This window comes from Mustelus asterias, chromosome 1, assembly GCF_964213995.1.
Source record: "Mustelus asterias chromosome 1, sMusAst1.hap1.1, whole genome shotgun sequence".
NCBI lineage: Eukaryota > Metazoa > Chordata > Chondrichthyes > Carcharhiniformes > Triakidae > Mustelus > Mustelus asterias.
In genome coordinates this window covers 202084998-202103582 of record NC_135801.1, presented here as the reverse complement: position 1 = coordinate 202103582, position 18585 = coordinate 202084998, and positions in this window count along the sequence as shown.

Genomic DNA, 18585 nt, shown 5'->3' with positions numbered 1-18585 from the left:
TGTACAAAGAGCAAAGAACAAAGAACAGTACAGCACAGGAAACAGGCCCTTCGGCCCTCCAAGCCTGTGCCGCTCCTTGGTCCAACTAGACTATTCGTTTGTATCCCTCCATTCCCAGGCTGCTCATGTGACTATCCAGGTAAGTCTTAAACGATCTCAGCGTGCCTGCCTCCACCACCCTACTTGGCAGCGCATTCCAGGCCCCCACCACCCTCTGTGTAAAAAACATCCCTCTAATATGTGAGTTATACTTCGCCCCTCTCACCTTGAGCCCGTGACCTTTCGTGAACGTCACTTCTGATCTGGGAAAAAGCTTCCCACCGTTCACCCTATCTATCCCCTTCATAATCTTGTACACCTCTATTAGATCTCCCCTCATTCTCCGTTTTTCCAGGGAGAACAACCCCAGTTTACCCAATCTCTCCTCATAGCTAAGACCCTCCATACCAGGCAACATCCTGGTAAACATTCTCTGCACTCTCTCTAACGCCTCCACGTCCTTCTGGTCGTGCAGCGACCAGAACTGGACGCAGTACTCCAAATGTGGCCTAACCAGCGTTCTACACAGCTGCATCATCAGACTCCAGCTTTTATACTCTATACCCCGTCCTATAAATGTAAGCATACCATATGCCTTCTTCACCACCTTCTCCACCTGTGTTGCCACCTTCAAGGATTTGTGGACTTGCACACCTAGGTCCCTCTGTGTTTCTATTCTCCTGATGACTCTGCCATTTATTGTATAACTCCTCCCTACATTATTTCTTCCAAAATGCATCACTTCGCATTTATCCGGATTAAACTCCATCTGCCACCTCTCCACCCAATTTTCCAGCCTATCTATATCCTGCTGTATTGCCCGACAATGCTCTTCGCTGTCCGCAAGTCCAGCCAGGACTGTATTCCCAGATCCCTCTGTTCAACTGCACTCTTCAGATTCCTACCATTTACCCTGTACGTTCTACTTTGGTTTGTCCTTCCAATGTGCAATATCTCACACTTGCCTGCGTTAAATTCCATTTGCCATTTTTTAGCCCATTTTTCTAGTTGGTCCAAATCCCTCTGCAAGCTTTGAAAACCTTCCTCACTGTCCACTACACCTCCAATCTTTGTATCATCAGCAAACTTGCTGATCCAATTTACCACATTATCATCCAGATCATTGATATAGATGACAAACAACAATGGACCCAACACCGATCCCTGCGGCACATCACTAGTCACAGGCCTCCACTCAGAGAAGCTATCCTCCACAACCACTCTCTGGCTTCTTCCATTGAGCCAGTGTCTAATCCAATTTACTACCTCCCCATGTATATCTAGCGACTGAACCTTCCTAACTAACCTCCCATGAGGGACCTTATCAAAGGCCTTGCTGAAATCCAGGTAGACAACATCCACCGCCTTCCCTTCATCCACTTTCCTGGTAACCTCCTCAAAAAACTCTAATAGATTGGTCAAACATGACCTACCACGCACAAAGCAATGTTGACTCTCCCTAATAAGTCCCTGTCTATGCAAATATTTGTAGATCCTATCCCTTATCACACCTTCCAAGAACTTGCCCACCACCGACGTCAAATTTACTGGCCTATAATTTCCCGGATTTCTTTTGGAACCTTTTTTAAACAACGGAACAACATGAGCCACCTTCCAATCATCCGGCACCTCCCCCGGGAATACTGACATTTTAAATATGTCTGCCAGGGCCCCTGCAAGTTCAACACTAGCTTCCCTCAAGGTCCGTGGGAATACCCTGTCCGGTCCTGGGGATTTATCCACTCTGATTTGCCTCAAGACAGCGAGCACCTCCTCCCCTTTAATCTGTAAAGGTTCCATGACCTCCCTACCTGTTTGCCCTATTTAAGAACATAAGAACATAAGAAATAGGAGCAGGAGTAGGCCATCTAGCCCCTCGAGCCTGCCCCGCCATTCAATAAGATCATGGCTGATCTGACGTGGATCAGTACCACTTACCCGCCTGATCCCCATAACCCTTAATTCCCTTACCGATCAGGAATCCATCCATCCGCGCTTTAAACATATTCAGCGAGGTAGCCTCCACCACCTCAGTGGGCAGAGAATTCCAGAGATTCACCACCCTCTGGGAGAAGAAGTTCCTCCTCAACTCTGTCTTAAACCGACCCCCCTTTATTTTGAGGCTGTGTCCTCTAGTTTTAACTTCCTTACTAAGTGGAAAGAATCTCTCCGCCTCCACCCTATCCAGCCCCCGCATTATCTTATAAGTCTCCATAAGATCCCCCCTCATCCTTCTAAACTCCAACGAGTACAAACCCAATCTCCTCAGCCTCTCCTCATAATCCAAACCCCTCATCTCCGGTATCAACCTGGTGAACCTTCTCTGCACTCCCTCCAATGCCAATATATCCTTCCTCATATAAGGGGACCAATACTGCACACAGTATTCCAGCTGCGGCCTCACCAATGCCCTGTACAGGTGCATCAAGACATCCCTGCTTTTATATTCTATCCCCCTCGCAATATAGGCCAACATCCCATTTGCCTTCTTGATCACCTGTTGTACCTGCAGACTGGGCTTTTGCGTCTCATGCACAAGGACCCCCAGGTCCCTTTGCACGGTAGCATGTTTTAATTTGTTTCCATTGAGATAGTAATCCCATTTGTTATTATTTCCTCCAAAGTGTATAACCTCGCATTTCTCAACGTTATACTCCATTTGCCATATCCTCGCCCACTCACCCAGCCTGTCCAAATCTCTCTGCAGATCTTCTCCGTCCTCCACACGATTCACTTTTCCACTTATCTTTGTGTCGTCTGCAAACCTCGTTACCCTACACTCCGTCCCCTCCTCCAGATCATCTATATAAATGGTAAACAGTTGCGGGCCGAGTACCGATCCCTGCGGCACGCCACTAGTTACCTTCCTCCAACCGGAAAAACACCCATTTATTCCGACTCTTTGCTTCCTGTCGGATAGCCAGTCCCCAATCCACTTTAACACACTACCCCCAACTCCGTGTGCCCTAATCTTCTTCAGCAGCCTTTTATGGGGCACCTTATCAAACGCCTTTTGGAAATCCAAAAACACCGCATCCACCGGTTCTCCTCCATCAACCGCCCTCGTCACATCTTCATAAAAATCCAACATGTTCGTCAAGCACGACTTTCCCCTCATGAATCCATGCTGCGTCTGATTGATCAAACCATTTCTATCCAGATGCCCTGCTATCTCCTCTTTAATAATGGATTCCAGCATTTTCCCTACTACAGACGTTAAGCTGACCGGCCTATAGTTACCCGCCTTTTGTCTCCTTCCTTTTTTAAACAGCGGCGTAACATTAGCCGTTTTCCAATCAACCGGCACTACCCCAGAATGCAACGTGTTTTGATAAATAATCACTAACGCATCCACTATTACCTCTGACATTTCTTTCAATACCCTGGGATGCATTCCATCCGGACCCGGGGACTTGTCCACCTTCAGTCCCATTAGTCTACCCAGCACTGCCTCTCTGGTAACATTAATTGTATTAAGTATTTCTCCTGCTGCCAACCCTCTATCGTTAATATTTGGCAAACTATTTGTGTCCTCCACCGTGAAGACCGACACAAAAAACGTATTTAAAGACTCAGCCATATCCTCATTTCCCACTATTAACTCCCCCCTCTCGTCCTCCAAGGGTCCAACATTCACTCTAGCCACTCTATTCCTTTTTATATATTTATAAAAACTTTTACTATCATTTTTTATATTAATTGCTAGCCTAGCTTCATAGTCTATCCTTCCTTTCTTTATCGCTTTCTTAGTCTCTCTTTGTTGTTTCTTAAATTTTTCCCAATCACTTGTTTCTCCACTATTTTTGGCCACTCTGTACGCAGCTGTTTTTATTTTAATACTCTCCTTTATTTCCTTCGTTATCCACGGCTGGTTCTCCCTTTTCTTACAATCCTTATTTTTTGCTGGAATATATTTTTGCTGAGAACTGAAAAGGATCTCCTTAAAAATCCTCCACTGTTCCTCAGCTATCCTACCTGCCAGCCTGCTCTCCCAGTCTACCTTAGCCAATTCATCCCTCATCCTATCATATTTCCCTCTGTTCAAACAGAGGACACTGGTTTGAGACCAAACTTTCTCCTCTTCCATCTGAATCAGAAATTCGACCATATTGTGGTCACTAGACCCAAGAGGGTCCTTCACAATAAGATCCTTAATTCTACCTACCTCGTTACACAATACCAGATCCAAAATAGCTCGTTCCCTCGTCGGTTCCGTAACATGCTGTTCAAGGAAACTATCCCGACAGCATTCTAAGAACTCTTCCTCCATTCCACCCTTACCGACTTGAGTCTGCCAGTCAATGTGCATGTTGAAGTCCCCCATGATTATTGCCGTTCCGTTTTTACACGCATCCCTTATCTGCTTGTTTATAGCCCTCCCCACCTCAACATTATTATTTGGGGGCCTATATACCACACCTACTAGTGTCTTTCTCCCTCTACTATTCCTCATCTCTACCCATAATGATTCCACGTTTTGTTCCTCAGAGCCTATGTCATCCCTCAGTACTACCCTGATATTATCTCTTATTAATAGCGCGACCCCACCACCTTTTCCTTCCTGTCTATTCTTTCCGTGGACTCCATGCCAAAGATGTGGCATGGAGTCCACGGAAAGAATAGGACTCCAGTCCAAAGATGTGCGGGTTAGGTTGATTGGCAAGGTTAAAAAAAAATGCCCCTTAGAGTCCTGGGATGTGTAGGTTAGAGAGATTAGCGGGTAAAATATGTGGGGGTAGGGCCTGGGTGGGATTGTGGTCGGTGCAGACTCGATGGGCTGAATGGCCTCCTTCTGCACTGTAGGGTTTCTATGATTCTATGCCCATTTCCTCAGTAAATACGGATGCAAAAAAACCATTTAGTATCTCCCCCATCTCTTTTGGTTCCATACACAGTGTACCACTCTGGTCTTCAAGAGGACCAATTTTATCCCTCACTATCCTTTTGCTCCTAACATACCTATAGAAGCTCTTTGGATTTTCCTTCACTCTGTCTGCCAAAGCAACCTCATGTCTTCTTTTAGCCCTCCTGATTTCCCTCTTAAGTAGCTTCTTGCACTTTTTATACTCCTCGAGCATCTGATCTGTTCCTTGCTGCCTGTACATTTCATACAACTCTCTCTTCCTCTTAATCAGTGTTACAATCTCCCTCGAGAACCAAGGTTCCTTATTCCGATTTACTTTGCCTTTAATCCTGACAGGAACATACAAACTCTGCACTCTCAAAATTTCTCCTTTGAAGGCCTCCCACTTTCCATTTACATCCTTACCAGAGAACAGCCTGTGCCAATCCACACTTCCCAGATCCCTTCTCATTTCATCAAATTTGGCCTTTTTCCAGTTCAGAACTTCAACCCGAGGACCAGATCTATCCTTATCCACGATCAGGTTGAAACTAATGGCATTATGATCACTGGATCCGCAGTGTTCCCTCACACTCACATCAACCACCTGCCCTAACTCATTTCCCAATAGGAGATCCAATATCGCATCCTCTCTAGTTGGCACTTCTATATACTGATGTAGAAAATTCTCCTGAACACATTTTACAAACCCTACCCCGTCTAAACCTTTAACAGTATGCGAGTCCCAATCTATATGTGGAAAATTAAAATCCCCTACTATCACAACTTTGTGTTTCTTGCAGTTGTCAGCTATCTCTCCGCTGATTTGCTCCTCCAATTCTCGCTGACTATTGGGTGGTCTATAATACAAGCCCATTAATGTGGTCATACCTTTCCTGTTTCTCAGCTCCACCCATAGGGCCTCTGTAGACAAGCTCCCTAATCTATCCTGCCTGAGTAACGCTGTAACATTTTCCCTGACCAACAATGCCACCCCCCCACCTTTTATCCCTCTGCATCTATCCCGCCTGAAACATTGGAACCCTGGAACATTGAGCTGCCAGTCCTGCCCCTCCTGTAGCCAAGTTTCACTAATGGCTATAATGTCATATTTCCATGTGTCTATCCACGCCTTCAGCTCATCTGCCTTCCCCACAATACTCCTGGCATTGAAATAGACACACCACAAAAGATTATTTCCACCACATTCTACCCTTCCATTTGTGATTTTGCTTGAACTAACCTGTCTTTTTACCCCTGCTCCACTGTCTGCTCTGGTACTCTGGTTCCCATGTGCTGTCTCTCACTAATGATAATGGCTAGATGTCCGGTCCATCTATTGTGTAAAGGGTATAAATTTGGACCGCTCCTTTTGTCTCATTGAGAGAAGGTTTGCTGCTTGTTAGTGCCTTTTCTCCACAAAGCTTCGTTAAATTGAAACTGTATTCTTGAAACCTTCAAGCCTGATCCAATGGTACTTTTCCCACAACACTGTCTAAATGCTTTTTAAAAGACAAAATTGTCCCCGCCTCTGCTACTACCTCTGGCAGCTTGTTCCAGACACTCACCACCCTCTGTGAAAAAATTGCCCCTCTGGAAACTTTTGTGTATCTCCCCTCTCACCCTAAACCTATGCCCTCTAGTTTTAGACTCCCCTACCTTTGGAAAAAGGTATTGACTATCTAGCTGATCTATGCCCCTCATTATTTTATCGACCTCTATAAGATTCTTTGAGAGGCAAGGGATGAGATTGCAGAGCATTTGGCTTTGATCTTTGGGTCCTCGCTGTCCACGGGGATGGTGCCAGAGGACTCGGCACAACATCGTGGGCCGAAGGGCCTGTTCTGTGCTGTACTGTTCTATGTTCTATGACTGGAGAATGGCGAATGTTGTTCCTCTGTTTAAGAAAGGAAATGGAAATGACCCTGGTAATTATAGACTGGTTAGTCTTACTTCGGTGGTTGGTAAATTGATGGAAAAGGTCCTTAGAGATGGGATTTACGACCATTTAGAAAGATGCGGATTAATCCGGGATAGTCAGCACGGATTCGTGAAGGGCAAGTCGTGCCTCACAAATTTGATAGAATTTTTTGAGGAGGTAACTAAGTGTGTTGATGAAGGTAGGGCAGTTGATGTCATATACATGGATTTTAGTAAGGCATTTGATAAGGTTATGGTCGGCTTATGATGAAAGTGAGGAGGTGTGGGATAGAGGGAAAGTTGGCCGATTGGATAGGTAACTGGCTGTCTGATCGAAGACAGAGGGTGGTGGTAGATGGAAATTTTTCGGATTGGAGGCAGGTTGCTAGCGGAGTGCCGCAGGGATCAGTGCTTGGTCCTCTGCTCTTTGTGATTTTTATTAATGACTTAGAGGAGGGGGCTGAAGGGTGAATCAGTAAATTTGCTGATGACACCAAGATTGGTGGAGTAGTGGATGAGGTGGAGGGCTATTGTAGGCTGCAAAGAGACATAGATAGGATGCAAAGCTGGGCTGAAAAATGGCAAATGGAGTTTAACCCTGCTAAATGTGAGGTGATTCATTTTGAAAGGACTAATTTAAATGTGGATTACAGGGTCAAAGGTAGGGTTCTGAAGACTGTGGAGGAACAGAGAGATCTTGGGGTTCATATCCACAGATCTCTAAAGGTTGCCAGTCAAGTGGATAGAGCTGTGAAGAAGGCCTATAGTGTGTGAGCTTTTATTAACAGGGGGTTGGAGTTTAAGAGCCGTGGGGTTATGCTGCAACTGTACAGGACCTTGGTGGGACCACATTTGGAATATTGTGTGCAGTTCTGGTCACCTCACTATAAGAAGGATGTGGAAGCGCTGGAAAGAGTGCAGAGGAGATTTACCAGAATGCTGCCTGGTTTGGAGGGTAGGTCTTATGAGGAAACATTGCGGGAGCTAGGGCTGTTCTCTCTGGAGCGGAGGAGGCTGAGGGGAGACTTAATAGAGGTTTATAAAATGATGAAGGGGATAGATAGAGTGAACGTTCAAAGACTATTTCCTCGGGTGGATGGAGCTATTACAAGGGGGCATAACTATAGGGTTCGTGGTGGGAGATACAGGAAGGATATCAGAGGTAGGTTCTTTACGCAGAGAGTGGTTGGGGTGTGGAATGGACTGCTTGCAGTGATAGTGGAGTCAGACACTTTAGGAACATTTAAGCGGTTATTGGATAGGCACATGGAGCACACCAGGATGATAGGGAGTGGGATAGCTTGATCTTGGTTTCAGATAAAGCTCGGCACAACATCATGGGCCGAAGGGCCTGTTCTGTGCTGTACTGTTCTATGCTCTATGTAAGATCACCCCTCAGCCTCCTACGCTCCAGGGAAAGCAGTCCTAGTCTAGGACGGCACGGTAGCACAGTGGTTAGCACTGCTGCTTCACAGCTCCAGGGTCCCGGGTGCGATTCCCGACTCGGATCACTGTCTGTGTGGAGTTTGCACATTCTCCTCGTGTCTGCGTGGGTTTCCTCCGGGTGCTCCGGTTTCCTCCCACGGTCCAAAGATGTGCGGGTTAGGTTGATTGGCCAGATTAAAAATTGCCAGTTAGAGTCCTGGGATGTGTAGATTAGAGGGATTAGCAGGTAAATATGTGGGGGTAGGGCCTGGGTGGGATTGTGGTCGGTGCAGACTCGATGGGCCGAATTGCCTCCTTCTGCACTGTAGGGATTCTATGATTCTATGATTCTATCCAGCCTCTCCTTATAACTCAAACCATCAAGTCTCGGTAGCATCCTAGTAAATGTTTTCTTTCTAGTTTAATGATATCCTTTGTATAATAGGGTGACCAGAACTGTACACAGTATTCCAACTGTGGCCTTACCAATGTCTTGTACAACTTCAACACGACATTCCAACTCTTGTAGATAGTTTGAGTCATGTTGAGCTCACAAAGGAGGAAGTATTGGGGTTCTTGAGAAACATTAACAAAGAACAAAGAACAGTACAGCACAGGAAACAGGCCCTGCGGCCCTCCAAGCCTGTGCCGCTCCTTGCTCCAACTAGACCAATCGTTTGTATCCCTCCATTCCCAGGCTGCTCATGTGACTATCCAGGTAAGTCTTAAACGATGTCAGCGTGCCTGCCTCCACCACCCTACCTGGCAGCGCATTCCAGGCCCCCACCACCCTCTGTGTAAAAAACGTCACTCTAATATCTGAGTTATACTTCGCCCCTCTCAACTTGAGCCCGTGACCTCTCGTGATCGTCACCTCCGACCTGGGAAAAAGCTTCCCACTGTTCACCCTATCTATACCCTTCATATTCTTGTATACCTCTATTAGATCTCCCCTCATTCTCCGTCTTTCCAAGGAGAACAACCCCAGTCTACCCAATCTCTCCTCATAGCTAAGACCCTCCATACCAGGCAACATCCTGGTAAACATTCTCTGCACTCTCTCTAACGCCTCCACGTCCTTCTGGTAGTGCGGCGACCAGAACTGGACGCAGTACTCCAAATGTGGCCTAACCAGCGTTCTATACAGCTGCATCATCAGACTCCAGCTTTTATACTCTATACCCCGTCCTATAAAGGCAAGCATACCATATGCCTTCTTCACCACCTTCTCCACCTGTGTTGCCACCTTCAAGGATTTGTGGACTTGCACACCTAGGTCCCTCTGTGTTTCTATACTCCTGATGACTCTGCCATTTATTGTATAACTCCTCCCTACATTATTTCTTCCAAAATGCATCACTTCGCATTTATCCGGATTAAACTCCATCTGCCACCTCTCCGCCCAATTTTCCAGCCTATCTATATCCTGCTGTATTGCCTGACAATGCTCTTCGCTATCCGCAAGTCCAGCCATCTTCGTGTCATCCGCAAACTTGCTGATTACACCAGTTACACCTTCTTCCAAATCATTTATATATATCACAAATAGCAGAGGTCCCAGTACAGAGCCCGGCGGAACACCACTGGTCACAGACCTCCAGCCCGAAAAAGACCCTTCGACCACTACCCTCTGTCTCCTATGGCCAAGCCAGTTCTCCACCCATCTAGCCACTTCTCCTTGTATCCCATGAGCCTTAACCTTCTTAACCAACCTGCCATGAGGGACTTTGTCAAATGCCTTACTGAAATCCATATAGACGACATCCACGGCCCTTCCTTCATCAACCGTTTTTGTCACTTCCTCAAAAAACTCCACCAAATTTGTAAGGCACGACCTCCCTCTTACAAAACCATGCTGTCTGTCACTAATGAGATTGTTCCGTTCTAAATGCACATACATCCTGTCTCTAAGAATCCTCTCCAACAACTTCCCTACCACGGACGTCAAGCTCACCGGCCTATAATTTCCTGGGTTATCCCTGCTACCCTTCTTAAAAAACGGGACCACATTCGCTATCCTCCAATCCTCAGGGACCTCACCCGTGTCCAAAGAAGCGACAAAGATTTCCGTCAGAGGCCCAGCAATTTCATCTCTCGTCTCCCTGAGCAGTCGAGGATAGATGCCATCAGGCCCTGGGGCTTTGTCAGTTTTAATGTTCCCTAAAAAACCTAACACTTCCTCTCTTGTAATGGAGATTTTCTCTAACGGGGTCAACACCTCCCTCCGAGCCACTCCCGGTTAACACGCCCCTCTCCTTCGTGAATACCGATGCAAAGTATTCATTTAGGATCTCCCCTATTCCCTTGGGTTCTAAGCATAATTCCCCTCCTTTGTCCCTGAGAGGTCCGATTTTCTCCCTGACAACTCTTTTGTTCCTAACATATGAATAGAATGCCTTAGGATAATCCTTAATCCTGCCTGCCAAGAACATCTCGTGACCTCTTTTTGCCCTTCTAACTCCCCGTTTGAGTTCTTTCCTCCTCTCTCTGTATTCCTCCAGAGCTCCATCTGTTTTCAGTTGCCTGGACTTAACGTACGCCTCCCTTTTCATTTTAATCAGATCCTCAATTTCCCTGGTTATCCACGGCTCTCGAATCCTACCTTTCCTATCTTTCCTTTTTACAGGCACATGCCTATCCTGCAGCCTTATCAATAGTTCCTTAAAAGACTCCCACATGCCAGACGCGGACTTACCCTCGAACATCCTCTCCCAATCAACATCCACCAATTCCTGCCTAATCCGGCTATAGTTAGCCTTCCCCCAATTTAGCACCCTGCCCGTAGGACAGCACTCATCCTTGTCCATTACTATCCTAAAGTTAACAGAGTTGTGGTCACTATTTGCCACATGTTCCCCTACCGAAACTTTGACGACCTGACCGGGCTCATTTCCCAGAACTAGGTCCAGTATAGCCCCTTCTCTAGTCGGGCTATCTACATACTGTTCCAAAGAACCTTCCAGTACGCATTTTACAAATTCCTCCCCGTCCGGACCCCCAGCTCTAAGCACTTTCCAGTCTGTGCCAGGGAAATTAAAGTCCCCCACTACAACAACCCTATTTTTTCTGCACCTATCCAAAATCTCCTGACATATCCTTTCCTCCACTTCCCGTGGGCTGTTGGGTGGTCTGTAGTACACCCCCAGCATGGTGACTGCACCCTTCCTGTTTCTGAGTTCCACCCACAGCGACTCAGTACATGACCCCTCTAAGTTGTCTACCCTCTGCACGGCGGTAATATGCTCCTTAACTAATATCGCTACTCCCCCACCTTTTTTAGCCCCTCCTCTGTCTCGCCTAAAACACTTATACCCCGGAATATTCAGCTGCCAGTCCTGTCCTTCTTTTAACCAAGTTTCCGTCACCGCAACCACATCCAAATTCCGCATAAGCATTAAGGCCCTAAGTTCGTCTGTTTTACCCGTTACACTCCTCGCATTGAAGCAGATGCACTCCAGACCTCCAGGCCCAGTCAGGTCCTCCTCCTCCAGAGTGCTCCTCTTCTTAGCTAGCCTTGCCCTGGCCCCCAGCTCGACCCCAGCCTCAGTATTTACTGACCTCCTGTTTTGTTCCCCAACCCCCTGGCACACTAGTTTAAATCCTGCCGAAACACTCTAGCAAAACTCCCAGCCAGGATATTTGCTCCCTTCCAGTTGAGGTTGTTCCCAGGAGCAGGCTGAGGGTAAGAGAGTTGGTTTTCTGACTTTAATTAATTATTTATTTTTTCAGTTAATTTTGGGTTTAAAATCGGAGGTTTTTTTCAAAACCGGAAGGAGGCCCAGGAGAGGCCTGGGGAAGTTTTTGGAGGGTTTAAAAGTGCACCAAAGTATACAGCGGGCAGCATCGTAGTGGGCAGCAGAGTGAGTGGGAAGTTGAGTGAGCTGTCAGGGCTTTGGCTCACAGGGCTTGGACGAGCAGGGGTGAGTTTTTGTTTCCTTACATTCTTATTAACTTTTCACTGTCTTACTTGACATAAAGTGTCCAGTATGAGTGTGAAACCAGTGTGTTGTTCCCAGTGTAGGATGTGGGAGGTCCTGGAGGCATCTGGCCTCCCGGACATCCACATCTGTGAGGGGTGTGTCGAGCTGCGGTTCCTGAGGGACCGTGTTAGGGAGCTGGAACTGCAGCTTGACGATCTTAGGCTGATGAGGGAGAATGAGGAGGTGATAGACAAGAGCTATCATCAGGTGGTCACACCAGGGCCACGGGAGGAGGCCAAGTGGGTAACGGCCAGGAAGGGTAAGGCTAGGGTGGTTGAGAGCACCCCAGTGGATTTGCCCCTACACAACAAGTACTCCTGCTTGAGTACTGCTGGGGGGGACAGCCCGCCTGGGGGAAGCAGCAGTGGCCGTGTCTCCGGAGTGGAGTCCAGCCCTGTAACTCAGAGGGCTAAGGAAAAGAGGAGGAAGGTGGTATTAATCGGGGACTCGATGGTGAAGGGGACAGACAGGCGTTTCTGCGGAGGTAGGCGGGATTCTCGCATGGTGGTCTGCCTCCCTGGGGCCGGGATCCAGGATGTCGCTAGTCGCGTCCCGGAAATCCTGAGGTGGGAGGGAGAGGAGCCTGAGGTAGCGGTACATATTGGTACCGCTGATGTGGGTAGGAAGGGAGAAGGGGTCATGAAAAGGGAGTACAGGGAATTAGGGAGACAGCTGAGAAAAAGGAAAGCAAAGGTAGTAATCTCAGGATTGCTGCCTGTGCCACGGGAAGGTGAGGGCAGGAATGGAGTGAGGTGGAAGATGAATGTGTGGCTGAGGGACTGGTGCAGGGGGCAGGGATTCAGGTTCCTGGACCATTGGGACCTCTTTAGGGGCAGGGGTGATCTGTATACAAAAAACGGGTGGAACTTGAATCACAGGGGGACCAATATCCTGGCCGGTAGGTTGGCTAAGGCTACTGGGGAGAATTTAAACTAGATAGGTTGGGGGGAGGGGAGCTAGAAGAGTTGACTAGGATCAAGGAACTAATTGATGGGGGGGAGGATGCAGGGGTAAGGGGAATTACAAAATTAATGGTAGAGGAGAGGGTGCAAGTGAATGAAGGCGGTAATTTAGATAAGGGAGTAGAGGGAGAGGGTGTTCGCGACTCATCAAAGCGGGTCCAGATAAAAGCTGGAATAAGGACACTTTGCCTGAATGCACGAAGCATTCGGAACAAGGTAAATGAGTTGATGGTGCAAATCAGCACAAGTGGGTACGATCTAGTGGCCATTACAGAAACGTGGCTGAAAGGTGACCAGGACTGGGAGATGAATATCCAGGGGTATCAGGCGTTTAGGAAGAATAGACAGGAAGGAAAAAGTGATGGGGTCGCGCTATTTATAAGAGATAATATCAGGGTAGTACTGAGGGATGACATAGGCTCTGAGGAACAAAACGTGGAATCATTATGGGTAGAGATGAGGAATAGTAGAGGGAGAAAGACACTAGTAGGTGTGGTATATAGGCCCCCAAATAATAATGTTGAGGTAGGGAGGGCTATAAACAAGCAGATAAGGGAAGCGTGTAAAAACGGAACGGCAATAATCATGGGGGACTTCAACATGCACATTGACTGGCAGACTCAAGTCGGTAAGGGTGGAATGGAGGAAGAGTTCTTAGAATGCTGTCGGGATAGTTTCCTTGAACAGCATGTTACGGAACCGACGAGGGAACGAGCTATTTTGGATCTGGTATTGTGTAACGAGGTAGGTAGAATTAAGGATCTTATTGTGAAGGACCCTCTTGGGTCTAGTGACCACAATATGGTCGAATTTCTGATTCAGATGGAAGAGGAGAAAGTTTGGTCCCAAACCAGTGTCCTCTGTTTGAACAGAGGGAAATATGATAGGATGAGGGATGAATTGGCTAAGGTAGACTGGGAGAGCAGGCTGGCAGGTAGGATAGCTGAGGAACAGTGGAGGGTTTTTAAGGAGATCCTTTTCAGTTCTCAGCAAAAATATATTCCAGCAAAAAACAAGGATTGTAAGAAAAGGGAGAACCAGCCGTGGATAACGAAGGAAACAAAGGAGAGTATTAAAATAAAAACAGCTGCGTACAGAGTGGCCAAAAATAGTGGAGAAACAACAAAGAGAGACTAAGAAATCGATTAAGAAAGGAAGGATAGACTATGAAGCGAGGCTAGCAATTAATATAAAAAATGATAGTAAAAGTTTTTATAAATATATAAAAAGGAATAGAGTGGCTAGAGTGAATGTTGGACCCTTGGAGGACGAGAGGGGGGAGTTAATAGTGGGAAATGAGGATATGGCTGAGTCTTTAAATAAGTTTTTTGTGTCGGTCTTCACGGTGGAGGACACAAATAGTTTGCCAAATATTAACGATAGAGGGTTGTCAGCAGGAGAAATGCTTAATACAATTAATGTTACCAGAGAGGCAGTGCTGGGTAGACTAATGGGACTGAAGGTGGACAAGTCCCCGGGTCCGGATGGAATGCATCCCAGGGTATTGAAAGAAATAGAACATAGAACATTACAGCGCAGAACAGGCCCTTCGGCCCACGATGTTGCACCGACCAGTTAAAAAAAAACTGTGACCCTCCAACCTAAACCAATTTCTTTTCGTCCATGAACCTATCTACGGATCTCTTAAACGCCCCCAAACTAGGCGCATTTACTACTGATGCTGGCAGGGCATTCCAATCCCTCACCACCCTCTGGGTAAAGAACCTACCCCTGACATCGGTTCTATAACTACCCCCCCTCAATTTAAAGCCATGCCCCCTCGTGCTGGATTTCTCCATCAGAGGAAAAAGGCTATCACTATCCACCCTATCTAAACCTCTAATCATCTTATATGTTTCAATAAGATCCCCTCTTAGCCGCCGCCTTTCCAGCGAAAACAATCCCAAATCCCTCAGCCTCTCCTCATAGGATCTCCCCTCCATACCAGGCAACATCCTGGTAAACCTCCTCTGCACCCTCTCCAAAGCCTCCACATCCTTCCTGTAATGTGGGGACCAGACCTGCACACAGTACTCCAAGTGCGGCCGCACCAGAGTTGTGTACAGTTGCAACATAACGCTACGACTCCTAAATTCAATCCCCCTACCAATAAACGCCAAGACACCATATGCCTTCTTAACAACCTTATCTACTTGATTCCCAACTTTCAGGGATCTATGCACACATACACCTAGATCCCTCTGCTCCTCCACACTATTCAAAGTCCTCCCGTTAGCCCTATACTCAACACATCTGTTATTCCTACCAAAGTGAATTACCTCACACTTCTCCGCATTAAACTCCATCCGCCACCTCTCGGCCCAACTTTGCAACCTGTCTAAGTCTTCCTGCAAACTACGACACCCTTCCTCACTGTCTACCACACCACCGACTTTGGTGTCATCAGCAAATTTGCTAATCCACCCAACTATACCCTCATCCAGATCATTAATAAATATTACAAACAGCAGTGGCCCCAAAACAGATCCCTGAGGTACACCACTTGTAACCGCACTCCATGATGAATATTTACTATCAACCACCACCCTCTGTTTCCTATCCGCTAGCCAATTCCTGATCCAATTTCCTAGATCACCCCCAATCCCATACATCTGCATTTTCTGCAGAAGCCTACCATGGTGAACCTTATCAAACGCCTTACTAAAATCCATATATACCACGTCCACTGCCTTGCCCCCATCCACCTCCTTGGTCACTTTCTCAAAAAACTCAATAAGGTTAGTAAGGCACGACCTACCTGCCACAAAACCATGCTGACTATCACCTATCAATTCATTACTCTCCAAATAACTATAAATCCTATCCCTTATAATTTTTTCCAACATCTTGCCGACAACAGAAGTGAGACTCACCGGTCTATAATTCCCGGGGAAGTCTCTGTTCCCCTTCTTAAACAATGGGACAACATTCGCTAACCTCCAATCTTCTGGTACTATACCAGAGGCCAACGACGACCTGAAGATCAGAGCCAGAGGCTCTGCAATCACTTCTCTTGCCTCCCAGAGAATCCTTGGATAAATCCCATCCGGACCAGGGGATTTATCTATTTTCAGACCCTCCAGAATATCCTGCACATCCTCCTTATCAACTGTAATACTGTCTATTCTACTCCCCTGCAACCCAGTGTCCTCCTCAGCTATATTCATGTCCCCTTGCGTGAACACCGAAGAGAAATATTGGTTCAATGCTTCACCAATCTCCTCCGGTTCCACACATAACTTCCCTCTGCCATCTATAACTGGCCCTAAACTTGCCCTAACCAACCTTCTGTTCTTGACATACCTATAGAACGCCTTAGGATTCTCTTTAACCCTATCCGCCAAAGTCTTCTCATGTCCCCTTTTAGCCCTTCTAAGCTCGCTCTTCAACTCCCTCTTAGCCAATCTAAAGCTTTCTAGTGCACTACCCGAGTGCTCACGTCTCATCCGAACATAAGCCTCCTTTTTCTTTTTAACCAACAAAGAAACTTTTTTGGTGCACCACGGTTCCCTAGCCCTACCAATTCCTCCTTGCCTGACAGGGACATACCTATCACAGACTCGCAGTAGCTGCTCCTTGAAAAAGCTCCACATGTCGGACGTTCCCAGTCCCTGTAATCTCCTAGTCCAACCTATGTTTCCTAATTCTCTCCTAATAGCCTCATAATTACCCTTCCCCCAGCTAAAACCACTGGCCCGAGGTTCATGCCTATCCCTTTCCATCACTAAGGTGAACGTAACCGAATTGTGGTCACTATCACCAAAATGCACACCAACTTCCAAGTCTAGCACCTGGTCTGGCTCATTTCCCAGCACCAGATCCAATATAGCCTCACCTCTAGTTGGCCTGTCTACATACTGAGTCAAAAAACCTTCCTGCACGCTTTGAACAAAAACTGACCCCTCTAACGAGCTAGAGCTATAACAATTCCAGTCAATATTAGTCAAGTTAAAATCCCCCATAACAATTGCCCTATTACTTTCACTCCTAAGCAGGGGTGTCAGAGGTAATAGTGGATGCATTAGTGATTATTTATCAAAACTCGTTGCATTCTGGGGTAGTGCCGGTTGATTGGAAAACGGCTAATGTTACGCCGCTGTTTAAAAAAGGAAGGAGACAAAAGGCGGGTAACTATAGGCCGGTCAGCTTAACGTCTGTAGTAGGGAAAATGCTGGAATCCATTATTAAAGAGGAGATAGCAGGGCATCTGGATAGAAATGGTTCGATCAATCAGACGCAGCATGGATTCATGAGGGGAAAGTCGTGCTTGACGAACATGTTGGATTTTTATGAAGATGTGACTAGGGCGGTTGATGGAGGAGAACCGGTGGATGCGGTGTTTTTGGATTTCCAAAAGGCGTTTGATAAGGTGCCCCATAAAAGGCTGCTGAAGAAGATTAGGGCACACGGAGTTGGGGGTAGTGTGTTAAAGTGGATTGGGGACTGGCTATCCGACAGGAAGCAAAGAGTCGGAATAAATGGGTGTTTTTTCGGTTGGAGGAAGGTAACTAGTGGCGTGCCGCAGGGATCGGTACTCGGGCCGCAACTATTTACCATTTATATAGATGATCTGGAGGAGGGGACGGAGTGTAGGGTAACGAAGTTTGCAGACGACACAAAGATAAGTGGAAAAGTGAATCGTGTGGAGGACGGAGAAGATCTGCAGAGAGATTTGGACAGGCTGAGTGAGTGGGCGAGGATATGGCAAATGGAGTATAACGTTGATAAATGCAAGGTTATACACTTTGGAGGAAATAATAACAAATGGGATTACTATCTCAATGGAAACAAATTAAAACATGCTACCGTGCAAAGGGACCTGGGGGTCCTTGTGCATGAGACGCAAAAGCCCATTCTGCAGGTAAAACAGGTGATCAAGAAGGCAAATGGGATGTTGGCCTATATTGCGAGGGGGATAGAATATAAAAGCAGGGATGTCTTGATGCACCTGTACAGGGCATTGGTGAGGCCGCAGCTGGAATACTGTGTGCAGTATTGGTCCCCTTATATGAGGAAGGATATATTGGCATTGGAGGGAGTGCAGAGAAGGTTCACCAGGTTGATACCGGAGATGAGGGGTTTGGATTATGAGGAGAGGCTGAGGAGATTGGGTTTGTACTCGTTGGAGTTTAGAAGGATGAGGGGGGATCTTATGGAGACTTATAAGATAATGCGGGGGCTGGATAGGGTGGAGGCGGAGAGATTCTTTCCACTTAGTAAGGAAGTTAAAACTAGAGGACACAGCCTCAAAATAAAGGGGGGTCGGTTTAAGACAGAGTTGAGGAGGAACTTCTTCTCCCAGAGGGTGGTGAATCTCTGGAATTCTCTGCCCACTGAGGTGGTGGAGGCTACCTCGCTGAATATGTTTAAAGCGCGGATGGATGGATTCCTGATCGGTAAGGGAATTAAGGGTTAT